The 14,721-nt window shown below is 38.4% G+C and overlaps 1 protein-coding gene and 1 pseudogene across 1 annotated transcript in view; both read left to right on the top strand.

The window, feature by feature from the left end:
- Positions 1-14,721, top strand: part of SYN2 (synapsin II) — a 184,785-nt gene that overhangs the window by 48,848 nt on the left and 121,216 nt on the right. The gene's annotated exons all lie outside the window — the stretch shown is intronic.
- On the top strand, positions 9,304-11,505 carry LOC129471109 (actin, cytoplasmic 2-like; annotated as a pseudogene).

Below are 14,721 nucleotides of genomic sequence, written 5' to 3'. Positions count from 1 at the left end.
CTCTGGTTATATGCATCCAAGTCATATGTTGCCAAAGTAGTTCTGTTATAGAACTGAACTGGGGTCTACTTGCCTGGCACAGTAAGACCAGATATGCACACCAAGGTTTTGCAGTGGTAGAAAGGAAAACGTTTGTTTGCAAGGCACCAAGCAAGGAGGACCAGGCAGCTAATGCTTAAATCCTGACCTTTCCTATGGTGTATAGGTAAGGGTTTTTATAGGCAGGAGTCAATTTCAGGAAAGCAGAAGTAAAGGAAAATCATAAATCAATACACAGAGGTTACACATTGGTTTTGGCCTAAAAGGGTGGGACATCTTGAAGCAGGCAGGGGGTCGGTGGGTGGTGGGCCCACAGGTCATAGGTGGATTCAAACATTTTCTGATTTGCAGTTGCTTAAGGAAGAGAAACTTTATTTTAAAAGTTGGGATCAGTAGAAAAGAATGTTAACTCTGGCTCATGGATGTTACTCCCTCCAGGCCCCTCAGGAAGAAATTTAAAACAAAGAACGGTGGTCAGAATTCAGTCTTCATTGCCCTTTATCTGAGGTCTGTGTGCCAGTGGATCTGCTTGGTGGAGGTCTGGGTTTCTGAAAAAAAACTCAGGGACATATGTTAAGATGTTATCTTTAGCTTCTACAGGGGAATCAAACATCTCCTGACGGTAACTTCCTTGGCTATTGTTTTCAGTTACTGTTACCTTCTTGCTGTCAAGTTGCTTATTTACTTCTCAGGGCTAGCTAGGCGCCTGGAATTTTTCTTGAAGGAACTCAAGATTTTCCTTTATTTCCATGCTTGGCGGGGGGCCCACAGGCTCCTATAAAGGAGGTCCCTGCTCTGTCTCAATTCCTCAAGACACCAATTCATTAAACTGTAAGGATGAAAATGCAAGCAGCAGGTATCAGCTCTGACATTTATAGAGCTTGGAAATCATCATACCTATCCTTGCTCAAGAAACAGCTGAACAAAATGAAAATCGGAACTTTTCTTGCATCTGTCAGAGAAATGAGATTGCAGAGCAAAGTGCTGCCCTGAAATATGGAAAAACAAGCAAATCTAGGAAGTCTCAGTTGAGATCTGCATACTTGGAGCAGAAGCTGCCGGAGTCTTAAACTGGTAGGAACACTTCAATGGTAATTTTGACAAATTGCTGAAGGTCGTTTATGGGCTAGCTGGAGATTGAGAAACTCCTGGGTCTGTAGTCTTGAGAACGGCATCACATTTTTATAGATTTTACTTTTAGGAACCCCACAGGTTTGTAAAGTGAAGAGCCAAGAAAGATCTCAAATTGTTTCTGGCAGGAAGAAAGGGAGAGTAACCACTGTGAAATATACCCAGAGCCTTCTCCATAACAAAGATCTACTCTCCAGAGGAAAAGACTACCAGAGTCTTATCCTGCCTGGGAGAAGGGCATTTCTCTGACTCCAGCCCCCTCTAGTTTTACTATCTCACCTAAGGGGGAAGGGGAAAGAAACTGAGAAATACTCGTGAAGGTCACAGGCGCACTGAATGACTGAGATTTAATCGTAAGATAGCAGAATGCTTCATTTCCCCCAACATCTTACCACCACACCAACAGGGCTACAGTGTAACTACTGGGTTACAGCCAAAATGAGTTATAACACACAGACTTTATCTGAGGGGGAGTTCTCAGGGAAGCCCAAAGACAACAGAGGACGTACAAACAGGGACACTGGAGGAATTTGAAGCCTCTGGCACTTACCACTGCAGCATGTGCTAAACACAGCCAAACTCCTAGCTAGATTAACATAAGACCTCACACTAAAGGCCTATTTAGACCAGTTCCTATTCCCAATACATCATGCCTGGCTTACAAAAAAATTGCAAGTCATGCTAAAAGGAATAAATAACACAGCCTGAAGTGTCTTCAAAGCAAGTATCAGAACCAGCCTCAGATATGACACATATCTTGGAATTAACAAGCAGGAAATTTAAAGTAACTATGATTAATATGGTAAACGCTCTGATGGAAAAAGTAGGTAACATGAAAGAACAGATGGATAATGTAAGCAGAGAGATAGAAACTGTAGTAATGAATGAAAAGCAAATGCTGTAAGTAAAAACTGCAACAGAAATGAAGAATGCCTTTGATGGGCTATTCTGGACACAGCCAAGGAAAGAAGCTTGAAAATACATATGTCAGTGAAACTTCTCAGACAGAAAGGCAAAGAGAAAAGTAGAGTTTAAAACAGCAACAGAACATTTAAGAATGTGACATATTTTCAATACGTATAAGATGTGCAATTATATGAGAAGGCAAAGAAAGAACAGAAGAAATATATGGTAAGATATTTGAAGGCTAGGAATTGATGCTTAAAAAGCCTCTGACAAAATGCAACATTGATTCATGATAAACACTCTCAGCAAACTAGGCATAAAGGTGAATTTCCTCAACTTATTAAAGAACATCTTACAAAAAAGCCTACATTATACTTAATGGTAAGAAACCATACTTTCTCCCTAAGATTGAGAATGAGGTAAAGATGTCTTCTGTCACCACTATTAGTCAACATCATATTGGATAACTTAGTGAAATAAGACAGGAAAAGAAAATTAAAGCTATATATATTGTGATGGAAGAAATAAAACTGTCTTTGTTCACAGGTGACATGATTGTCTATGTAGAAAATTGCTAGGAAATGATAAACCTCCTGGAACATAAACAAGTAGAGCAAGGTTCCAGGACACAAGGTGAGTATATATGATTAGTTATTTTCCTGTATACCACAGTGAATAATTTAAAAAAACACTACCATTTACAACAGCACCACAAAAAAAAAAGTACTTAGGCATAAATCTAACAAAATATATTCAAGACATATAAGCAGAACACTGCAGAACTCTGATGAAAGAAATCGAAGATCTAAATAAACAGATTCTATATTTATAGATTGGAAGACTCGATATTGTTAAGATGTCAAGATCTTCCCAACTTGATCTATAGATGCAGTGGAATCCCAATCAAAATCCCAGAAAGCTATTTTTTTAGAGATTAACAAGTTGATTCTGAAGTTTATATGGAAAGCCTAGAAACCCAGAATAGCCAACGTAATACTGAAGAAGAATAAGATTGAAGGATTCACACAACTTGATTTCAAGACTTTTTATTACATTATAGTTATCCATGCAGTATGATGATGATGATATGAAAGGTCTATTTCAATCAGTGGAACAGAGTAGAGAGCCCTGAAATAGACTCACACAGATAATAATGAAATGATCTTTGACAAAGGAGCAAAGAATTAAATGGAGAAAGGACAGTCTTTTCAACAAATTTACATTCATATGCAGGGTAGTGAACCTAGACACAAATCTTACACCTTTGACAAAAATTAAAATGGGCCATAAACCGAAATCTGAAATTTAAAACTAGAAATATTCTGGAAGAAAACACAGGAGGAACTCTAGGTGACCTTGAGTTTGGCTGTGAGTTTTTTAGATACAGCACAAAAACATAATCTGTGAAAGAAAAAAAACTGATAAGTTGGACTTTATTAAAGTTGAAAATTTCTGCTCTATAGAAGACACTGTTAAGAGGATTGAAAGACAAGCCACAGACGGGGAGAAAATATTTGCAAAATATGTACCTAATAAAGGAATTGTATCCAAATATACCAATAACTCTAAGACTCAATAAGAAGCATAGACAGTTTGGCAGTTTCTTGCAAAACTAAACATAGTCTTACCATACGATCCAGCGTTCATGCTCCTAGGTATTTACCCAAATGATTTGAAAACCATATGCCAAGACAAAAACCTGTATGCAAATGTTTATAACAACTTTATTCATAATCAGCAAAAACTGGAAGCAACCAAGATGTCCTTCAGTAGGTGAATGGGTAAACCATGGAACATGCAGACAGTAGAATATTATTCAGTGATAAAAATAAATGAGCTATCAAGCTACAAAAAGACATGGATGAATCTTAAATGCATATTGCAAAGGTAAATAAGCCCATTTCAAAAGGCTACAGGCTACATGAGTCCAATTATATGACATTTTGGAAAAGGCAAAACTATAGTGACAGCAGAAAGATTGGTGTTTGCCAGGGGGACAGGATGGGAGGGGAGGACTTAAATACAGTGAAACACAGGAGATTTGGGGGGTGGTAAACTATTCTATATGATACTGAAATGGGGGAATACATGACACTATGCAAAATCTATGGAATTCAACAGCACAACAGGTGAACCATAATGTTTGCAAAATTTTTAAAAATCACTTAGGGGATTGTGTGATCCCAGGATAGAATGCAGAATGTGATAAAATTACAAATTTATAAAATAACTCACTGAAATGAATGAGGGAAAAAGGTGCTGATTTAATTGACTATGGAAATGAGTAGAGTCTGTAAGATTAAAGGCAAAAGAATCTAAACAGAACTGTAGTTGATAATGTATCCCATGAGTGAGTGTGTGGATTAACAATTCTGATAATGCTATACATGTATACTGAAATTGAACAATTAAGTACATGGGTGGAAGATGGAGTGAACCAGGTTTCTCACTATTGGAGTGGAAGTTCACAGATAAATATGGGAAAAGGCTAGAATAATCCATGTAATAATGGATTAAAGTTGGAGACGACATTATGAACTCATGTTTAGTTTAATATAGGCACATACAGTTTCATATAGAAATATTTATGGATATTTTTTAAAACACATGGAAGAGGGCTGTGTCAAAAGAGCCTGAAGGCCAATTGAAAGGGTTACCAATGGCTAAAGCTGGAATAGTTTGAGCAAGAAAATATAGTATTGGGTTATAATCCAAAATAATAAATATCCATAGGTCCATACTGATGCAAATAAATGATTAAAGGGAGAAGAGGAAAAAAAATCTACCATGCAGGATAATTTCCAATTTATGTAGATATTCTGCATCAAGAAGGTGGAATATAACTTCCCACCCTTTAAGTGTGAGCTATGCATAGTGACATCCTTTCAAAGAGTACAGTAGGGAAAGTAGGAAAAAAAGATTACAGTGGAGAAACCTGACAAACACTCCCTCAGTCAGGTGATCAAAGTCATCATCAACAGTGATAAGTCATGTTGGTAGTGTATACCCTTGACATGTGACTAAAATGGTACTTTATCTCTGTGGTCTTTTTTCCTCAAACCCATAACTCTAACCTTGAGAAAAACATTAGATAAAGACCAGTTGAGGGGCAGTCTACAAAACACTTGGCCAATACTTATTAAAACTGTCAAAATTATCAAAAACATGGAAAGTCTGAGAAACTGTCAAGAGGAGAACTTAAGGAGACATGATGATTAATGTGGTATCCTGTATGGGATCCTGGACCAGAAAATGTCATTAGGTTAGAAACTAAGGAAATCTACACTTAAACACAAACAACCAAAGAAAATATAAATAAATTGAACTTCATCAAAATTTAAAACTTGTACTTCAAATGATACTATAAATACAGTGAATTCACAGAATGGGGGGGAAGTAAATAATGTAGCTAAGAGAGTTCTAGTATCCAGAATATATAGAATTCTTATAATTCAACAATAGACAACCCATATTTTAAAGGGGCAAAGGATTTGAATAGACATTTCTCCAAAGAACGTATACAAAAGGTCAATAGTACATGAAAAGGTGCTCAACCTCATTAGTCCTAAGGGAAATGTGACCCAAAGCCACAATGAGATATAACTTCACACCCCATAGGACAACTATAATAAAAAAGACAGAGAATAACAAGTGTTGGTGAGGATGTAGAGAGATTGGAACCCTTATACATTGATGATGGAAATGTGAAACGGTGCACTTGGAAAAACAGTTTGTCAGTTCCTCAGAAGTTAAACATAGAGTTACTATATGAGCCAGCAATTTCACTCATAGGTATACCTGAGAGAATTTAAAAGACGTGTTCACCCAACAACTTGTACACAAATGTTCATAGCATTATTATAGCCAAAAAGTGAAAACCCAAATGTCCTTCAACTGATAAACGGGTAAACAAAATGTCGTATAGCTCTACAATGGAATGTCATTCAGCAATAAAATGGAATTAAGTACTGATACATGCTACAACATGGGTGCACCTTGGAAACGTTATGCTAAGTGAAAGATGCCAGTAACAATCATCAAATAAATGCAAATAAAGATTACAATAAGATACCATCTCACACCATTCAGAATGGCTATTAAGAAAAGTCAAAAAACAACAGATGCTGGTGAGGCTGCAGAGTAAAGGGAACACCCACACACCTAGACACTGCTGGTGGGAATGTAAATTAGTCACTGTGGAAAACAGTTTGGAGAGTTCTCAAAGAACTTAAAACAGAACTACTATTCAACCCAGCAATCCCATTACTGGGTATATACTCAAAAGAAAATAAATTGTTCTACCAAAAAAACTCATGCACTTATATGTTCATCGTAGCACTATTCACAATAGTAAAGACATGGAATCAACGTAGGTGCTCAACAGTGGATTGGATAAAGAAAAGGTGGTACATATATACTATGGAATACTATACAGCCATAAAAAGGAATGAAATGTCCTTTTCAGGAAAACTGATGCAGCTGGAGGCCATTATCCTAAATGAATTAACAACAGGAACAGAAAACCAAATACTGCATATTCTCACTTATAAGTGGGAGCTAAACGTTGGGTACTCGTAGACATAAAGAGGGCAACAATAGACACTGGGGACTACTTGAGGTGGGAAGGAGGGTGGGGGGCAAGGGTTGGAAAAACTAACTGTTGAGTACTATGCTCACTACCTGGGTGACGGAATCAATCATAAACCAAACCTCAGCATCATGCGATATACCTGTGTAACAAACCTGCACATGTACCCCCTCAATCTAAAATAAAAGTTGAAATTATTTAAAAAGCCAGTAACAAGAGACCACATGTTGTATGATTCCGTTTATATGAAGAGTCCAGAATAGGCAACTCTATAGAGACAGAAAGCAGATTAGTGGTTACCTAGGGCTACGAGTGGGGATGAGGCTTTAGAAGGTGACTGGTAATGGGTACATGATTTCTGTTTTGGGTAACAAAAATACTCGAATTAGATAGTGGTAAATATGCTAAACCCTACTGAATTGCACACTTTAAAAGGATGAATTGTATGGTGTGTGAATGGTATCCAGGTAAGGATTAAAAAAACTAAGGAAATCTGGATAAAGTATGCACTTTAGTTAATAATAATGAATCAATGTTGGCTCGTTAATTATAACAAATATACCATACTGATGTAAAATGATAGTATGGAAAGCTAGGTTTGGGGATTGTGGGAACTCTGGGCTATCTTTACAGTTTTTTTGTAAATCTAAAACCATTCTGAAAAATAAAATTAAAACGAAAGCAGCTGTTTCAACGTCAGAAGTGAAAACACAAAATCCTACTTATGAAAACAGAAGGATATTTGGAGCCAGTTGTTTTAGAAAAAAGACTCGGGGTGGGGGGGAGTCTTATTAAATTGTAAGGCATGAATTGAACATATTCACCAAAACTCTTGGCAGCATTGGTAGAAAATCTGGCTGACTCTTATGCAAACTGAATATTTGCATGGCTACTAAGTTTTTCAGCCCAAATAATTCACCTTCCTTACCCTTACATTTATGTACTTATATCAGAATATTTATCATGTAGGATATGAAAATAAATATGCTGGAGTCCCAGCATCACAGAAGGTGGCATGGTACTCACATTCAGAACATAGAGCAGTTCTGTTCAAGAACCTCTTTACAAGTGTATTAGTCCGTTCTCACACTGCTATAAAGAACTACCCAAGACTGGGTGACTTATAAAAGAAAGAAGTTTAATTGTCACACAATTTCACATGGCTGGGGGGTCTCAGGAAGCTTACAATGATGGCAGAAGGGTATCGCTTCTCGGCCTTTTGACTAAGATCAAGTGTAGAATCATGGCAGAAGTGAAAGTAAACATGTCCTTCTTCACATGGTGGCAGGAGAGAGAGTGAGTTCTGAGCAAATAGGGAAAAGCCCCTTATAAAAACTATCAGATCTCATGAGAACTCACTCTCACAAGAACAGCATGGGGGTAACTGCCCCCATGATGCAACTACCTTTCACTGGGTCCCTCCCACGACATGTGGGGATTATGGGAACTACAATTCAAGACGAGATTTGCGTGGGGATACAGCCAAACCATATCAACGAGATTTGTTAAATTATATTTCACATCTCCCTAGGGGAGAAAAGACAAATGCAGATTTTAGCATGGGAAAAGAAACAGAATGAGTCATGGCAAGGTTTTAATCCAAGTCATTCAGTGATTTAAAAAAAAAAAAGAAAAAAAGGGATGTTTTTTCCCTTATTGTTTCAACTCTGTATGAGAGGTAAACCTTTCCTTTTGTTGTAAAATTATTTTCAGCCTTCAAGGCCAAGTCTTCTATGAAACTTCACTTTCTCCCTGGTCCCTACTATATTCCTTTTTTGAACTCCTCTAATTAATATGCATGGCATCACAACATCAATTCATAAATAAGAGACTGTTAGAATGTTTATTAATTGGCCGGATATGGTGGCTCACGCCATGTACAGTTTCTCCTTCTCTACTAAATCATTTTCGTCTGCATAGTACAAGCTCCAGACTCCCTTATCTTAACCAGAAAAAAAGAAAGAAAGAAAGGGAAAGCTTCCTTGACACTTTCTGAACTTTCCTTGTTCATTTCCTAGAAATATGTCTCAAATTCTATCTCTCTGTCTTCGGGTCTTCACTTCTCAAGCATTCTATAAATTTTTAAAATTAAAATTTGAACTCAGGCCAGGCACGGTGGGCCCATGCCTGTAATGGCAGCACTTTGGAAGGCTGAGGTGATAGGACAACTTGAGCCTAGGAGTTTGATACCAGCATGGGCAATGTGGCAAAACCCTGTCTCTACAAAAAGAAAAATTAGGCAGGTATGGTGGCACATGCCTATAGTCCCAGCTACTTGGGAGGCTGAGGTGGGAGGATCACCTGAGCCTTAGGAGGTCAAGGATGCAGTGAGCTGTGATTATGCCACTGCACTCCAGCCTGGGTGACAGAGTGAGACCTTGTCTCGAATGAATGAATGAATAAATAAAAATTTGAACTCAAATGTAATAAGTGTATTTGATATATATCTACCACTTGATATCACTCTCTTTTTATAGAAACATTTAAAGCTCAACCTTTTATGTCTGAAAAAAACTCAACCTTTCGTGTCTGAAAATATCTTTATACTATCTTTGTACTTAATTGATAGTTTGCTGGCTTTAGAATTTTAGGTTGGAAGTCATTTTTCTTTTTTTTTTTTTTTTTTTTTTTTAGCTCAGTACAGTCTCAATCTCCCAGGCTCAATCAATCCTCCCACCTCAGCCTCCTGAGTAGCTGGGACCACAGGCACACACCACCATGCCTGGCTAATTTTTAGTAGAGACAAGGTCTTGCAGTGTTGCCCGAGTTGGTCTCAAATTCCTCAAGCTCAAGCGATCCTCCTGCCTTGGCCTCCCAAAGTGCTGAGATGATAGGCATAAGCCACTATGCCTGTCTGGTACTCCAGTTTTGATGTGCATTTTCCTGATGGTTAATGACGTTGAGTATCACACAGTCGCCGCTGCCAGCCCGTGCACCATGTCCTCCCACCGCTCCTCCGCCTGTCACAATGGAAGAAGAGATTGCCATGCTGGTCATTGACAGTGTCTCCAGCATGTGCAAAGCTGAATTTGCTGGGGATGATGCCCCCTGAGCCGTGTTCCTCTCCATCCTTGGGCGTCCCTGGCACCAGGGCATGATGGTGGGCATGGGCCAGAAGGACTCCTACGTGGGTGATGAGGCCCAGAGCAAGCATGGCATCCTGACCCTGAAGATTGGGACTCTGACCCCATTGAGCATGGCATCATCATCAACTGGGATGACATGAAAAAGATTTGGCACCACACCTTCTACAATGAGCTGTGTGTGGCCCTGGAGGAGCACCTGGTGCTGCTGACGGAGGCCCTTGTGAACCCCAAGGCCAACAGAGAGAAGATGACCCAGATCATGTTTGAGACCTTCAACACCATGTCCATGTACGTGGCCATTCAGGCCATGCTGCCCCTCTACGCCTCTGGATGCACCACTGGCATTGTTATGGACCCTGGAGATGGGGTCACTCACACAGTGCCTATCTACGAGGCCTGAGCCCTCCCCCATGCCATCCTGTGTCTGGACCTGGCTGGTGGGGACCTGACTGACTACCTCATGAAGATCCTCACCTAGTGCAGCTACAGCTTCAACACCATGGCTGAGTGGGAGATCATGGGTGACATCAAGGAGAAGCCGTGCTATGTTGCCCTGGACTTCGAACAGGAGATGGCCACCGCCTCATCCTCCTCCTCCCTGGAGAAGAGCTAGGAGCTGCCCGACAGCCGGGTCATCACCATTGGCAACGAGTGGTCCTGGTGTCTGGAGGCACTGTTATAGCCTTCCTTCCTAGGCATGGAATCTTGCGGCATCCATGAGACCACCTTCAACTCCATCATGAAGTGTGATGTGGACATCTGCAAAGGCCTACATGCCAACAAGTGCTGTCCGGTGGCACCACCATGTACCCGGGCATCGCCAACAGGATGCAGAAGGCAATCACTGCCCTGGCACCCAGCACCATGAAGATCAAGATCATTGCGCCCCCCAGAGCGCAAGTACTCTGTGTGGATCCGCAGCTCCATCCTGGCCTCACTGTCCACCTTCCAGCAGATGTGGATTAGCAAGCAGGAGTACAAGTTGGCCCCTCCATCATCCACTGCAAATGCTTCTAAATGGACCGTAAGCAGATGTGTAGCATTTGCTGCATGGGTTAATTCAGAAGTATAAATTGCCCCTGGCAAGTGCGTACACTTCATGCTAGCCTCATGAAACTGGAATAAGCCTTCAAAAAGAAATTGTCCTTGAAGCTTGTATCTGATATCAGCACTTGATTGTATAGCTTGTTGCTGATTTTGATCTTGTATTCAAGTTAACTGTTCCCCTTGGTATTTGTAGAATACCTATACATATCTTTGATTTCACCGCTTAGTACATGTGGCTTGGTCACTTTGTGGCTGATGTAAGAACATGCTTGTGGAAGACAAGTCTGTGCCTTGGTGAGTCTGTGTGGCCAGCAGTATCCGATCTGTGCAGGGTATTAATATGTCAGGACTTAGTGTTCTGGAATTTCTCTAGAGGCTGGTAAGGGCTCCTGAACCAGTGGTTTCTGTCCTGCTGGTCTATCAGGGTTGGAAAAGTCCAAGTCATAGGACCCAGTTTCCTTTCTTAGCTGATGTTTTCCTGCCAGAACACCGAGGGCTGTTAACTTGCCTTGAGCTGTTTGTATTTACACCTGTAACTATATTAATCCTTTTAATTTATGTAAGGTTTTTTTGTATGCAATTCTCAATTCTTCAAAGAGATGACAACAAATTTTGGTTTTCTACTGTTACGTGAGAACATTAGGCCCCAACAGCACATCATTGTGTAAGGAAAAATAAAAACGCTGCCGTAAAAAAAAAAAAAAAAAATCTTTTTATGTGATTTTGGCTATTTGTGTATGTTCTTTGCAGAAATATCTATTTAAATCTTTTGACTATTTTAGAATTGGGTTGTCTTTTTATTATTGAAATATAAGAGTACTTTATATATTCTGGATACCAAACTCTTACAAGATATATGATTAGCAAATATTTTCTCCTGTTCTATGAGTTGAATTTTTACTCTATTGATAGTATCTTTTGAAACACAAGAAATTTTGTTACAGTCCAAATGTGTTTATTTTTTCCTTTGTTGGTTGTGGTTTTGAGGTCATATCTGTTATCTAGTCCGCAGTAACAAAGATTTATGGCTATATTTTCTTTTAAGAATTTTATAGATTTAGCCCTTACATTTAAGCCCTTCATCCATTTTGAGTTAATTTCTGTATGTAGTATGAAATAGTGGTCTAAATTCATTGTTTTGGATATCGATATATGGTTGTCTCAGCACCATTTGATGAAAATATTCTTTTTTCTCCGTTGACTTGTCTTGGTACCCTCACCAATTGACCATAAATGTGAAGGTCTATTTCTGGGTTTCTCCTATTTATGTTTTTAGCTTCCAAGAGCTCTTTGTTTTTCTCCAGTTGCTTCCATATTCGTCCTGTTTTTCTATCATGGGTCCATTATCTTTGTGAAGATATTAATAATGGCTTTAAAGCTTTCATTTCTCTGCATAGTCTCTGTTTCTCCAGGTTACCTTTTTCTCTGTTCACGGGCTTGATCTCTGTGTTTTATTCGATAGTGTCTATTAAAATATGTATTGTTCTATATTGCTCAAGTTTAAAGACAGAGCACTAAAGGCTAATTGAAAGCTCTGTGCGGTTTAAGTAGAGTCTACCAGCTGTGGGCCTCACTGTCAGATGATCTAGTAGACTTTATCAATATGGCAATATCTAAATTGTTTTTCTTAAACATCTTAGAAAGCTCTCTCTTATTCTTCATGGAAGGGTATAATCATGGCTCCCAACATTCTGCAGTTTCAGTGTGGAGTGGACTGGGTTTTTTTAACTGTTAGAAAGTAAGTTTTCCCTTAGTTCTACATGTTTTCAGTAAAGCATCTGCATCTTCAAAAGTGTCTAGTGGCCCCTAAGGCAAAACCCCTGCTTTTTAACTTCTTCAGAAAATAAATTCTGGTTTCCTGTATGGATTAAGGGGCGCCAAGGTGATGAGTCACCCAGCGAGGTATAATAGTGGAGATGACATAGAGGCCTAAGTGCTTCTTAAAAATCAGCTCATCTGTATGTATAACACCACTTCCAGAGACTTTTGGAGGTTCCATGGTATAAACCAGGCTGCTTTTTCCCACTGCTGGCTTAGGACTCAGCTTTCTCATATCTGCAATCAGTTACCACTCCCTCCATTCTCCAATATCCACAATTTTGTTGCTGCAATTTCTTCTTCCATTCTCTTCATCCCTGTGGGTTTAACTAAAAAGAAAACCAAAAATAAAGCAACCCTTTACATTTATTGTAGTTGGATTTCTGGAGGTAAAAAGTTAACTATTTGTGTTCATTCTGTCATCTTTAACCACAAGACAGAATATTAAACAATATTTTTGCTGTTGGTTTGTAATTTATAAGTGCATTGGAGCCAAAGATAAAATCTTTGAAATTTGTTGAGGGTGGCTTTATGAGCCTTGGATCGATTGATTTTTATACATGTTTCATATGTGCTTAAGAAGAATGTACTCTATAATTGTTGGTATCTAAATCATTTGTTGGATCAGACTTGCTAATTATTATATAAATATTCACATACTTGGTAATTTTCTTATTCTTAATCTATCAATTATCTAGAGAGGTTTGTTAAAATCTACCACTTCAATTATAGGCTTGTCAGTTTCTCCTTGTAAATCTGTCAACTTTTGCTTCATATATTTAGAAGCTATGAATTAGGGCCATACATGTTCCGGAGTAGTTCTATCTTCTTGCTAGATTACTCCTATTAAGCATATATAATAGGCCTCTTTATTTCTCCATCAATGCTTTTTGCCATTAGTTCTGTTTTATCTATCATATAGTTTTGTCTAATTTTAGCCTGGTACTTCTTTTTCTATCCCTTTACTTTCAGCCTTTCTATGTTTATGTATTTTAGGTGTATCTCTTGCAAAACAGCCTATAAATTTTTAAAATCAATCTGACAGTATTTGTCTTAACTTGAAATTTTACATTTGTTATAATTACTGATATGTTAGATTTATTTTTACTGTTTGTACAATGCTCACTACTGTGTTTTTACTATTTATCATTTTCTTTTTCTTTCCTGCCTTCTACCAGATTGCAAGCCCTCCCACTCTTTTTTCAGTCCATTAATTTGGAAGTTATATATTCTGTTTGTATTATGTTAGTGAATACCCTTAAAATTTTAAAGTTGCAGTTGACTTAAAGTCCAAATTCAGTCAAATTCTTTATTCTTCTCTAAAACAACTCCACAGTCTTGTTCTGATTATGTGTTATTATTGTCCAGTTTTTATACTTGTTTTTATATTCAAATTTGTTCTTTTTTGTTGTTCTGTGGCTTGGATTTATACAGGAGTCTGAATTCTGCCTTATGCAGACTCTTCCTACTCCCTATGTTTAGTTGATTGGACCAGGGGTGGACACTGGATCTAAGTCAGATTAACCCCTGGAAACCTGAAACTGGGCCCAAGAGACACTAGTTGGAACTAGTGAAAAGCCAGAGATGAGAGAGAGGGAAAATTTGGTTCCTGATGACTTTGCAGTTTCTGGTTCCAGTTTCTCAAGTGGTGCAGCTTTGGAGTTCTCTGAGATATCCCTGTATCCTTGCAATAAATTCTCCTGTTTTGTTAAAGTAATTTATAGTGGGTTTCTTTCTTGTTATCAAAGGAACTTGAAAATGCCATTCTCCTTCCCAGAATTACTAATTTTAAATTAATTATATCATTGCACATCTGTTTAATACTTCATAGCTTACTAAATATGTACTATCATTAATTATTCTATTCTCCTCACCACAGTGTGAATATTAATGGGTTTTCAACTAGATAAATGAGGAAACTGAGGCCCAGACTCATGAAATGATTGGCCCAAGTTCTTAAATATATGGTGGATCAGCTTATATGACAACCCAGGTGTTATTTTTAGCCCAGTGGCTTCCTGTGCACCATTGCATTCTAAATTGTCCTAAGGTTGTCACAAAGGTTGTTTTCATAACATAGAGCTTCATCTTCTCCAAAGAAATAGA

The sequence above is a fragment of the Symphalangus syndactylus genome, chromosome 21 (assembly GCF_028878055.3).
Source record: "Symphalangus syndactylus isolate Jambi chromosome 21, NHGRI_mSymSyn1-v2.1_pri, whole genome shotgun sequence".
Lineage (NCBI taxonomy): Eukaryota > Metazoa > Chordata > Mammalia > Primates > Hylobatidae > Symphalangus > Symphalangus syndactylus.
Note: the sequence above shows the minus strand (reverse complement) of the source record. Positions and strands in the feature narration are given on the sequence as shown.